This window comes from Eimeria acervulina, genomic scaffold, assembly GCF_000499425.1.
Source record: "Eimeria acervulina Houghton genomic scaffold, Eah_scaff1636, whole genome shotgun sequence".
In the NCBI taxonomy this organism is placed as follows: Eukaryota; Apicomplexa; class Conoidasida; order Eucoccidiorida; family Eimeriidae; genus Eimeria; species Eimeria acervulina.
Genome location: NW_013550168.1, coordinates 1,774 through 2,024, shown reverse-complemented (window position 1 = coordinate 2,024; position 251 = coordinate 1,774).

The following is a 251-nucleotide window of genomic DNA, read 5'->3' as shown; positions in this document are numbered from 1 at the left end:
ATTTACTGCATCTGAAACAGAAGGGTTGAAGGAAAGGAAACGCGTCGCCATGGTGAGAAGAAGAGAGGCAAGTTGGGGTGTATATGCAGCTGCAAATAGAGCTTCTTCTGAGGGTAAATCTTATCAACAAAGAAAGGAAAAAAACAAACAAAAGAAGAAATTCATACAGCAACGAGACGGGCGTGTTTTGCTATACAAGAAAGAAAGTAAAAATAGAGGTTAAAGTAAGAAGAAAGAGAGGCTGCTGGCCC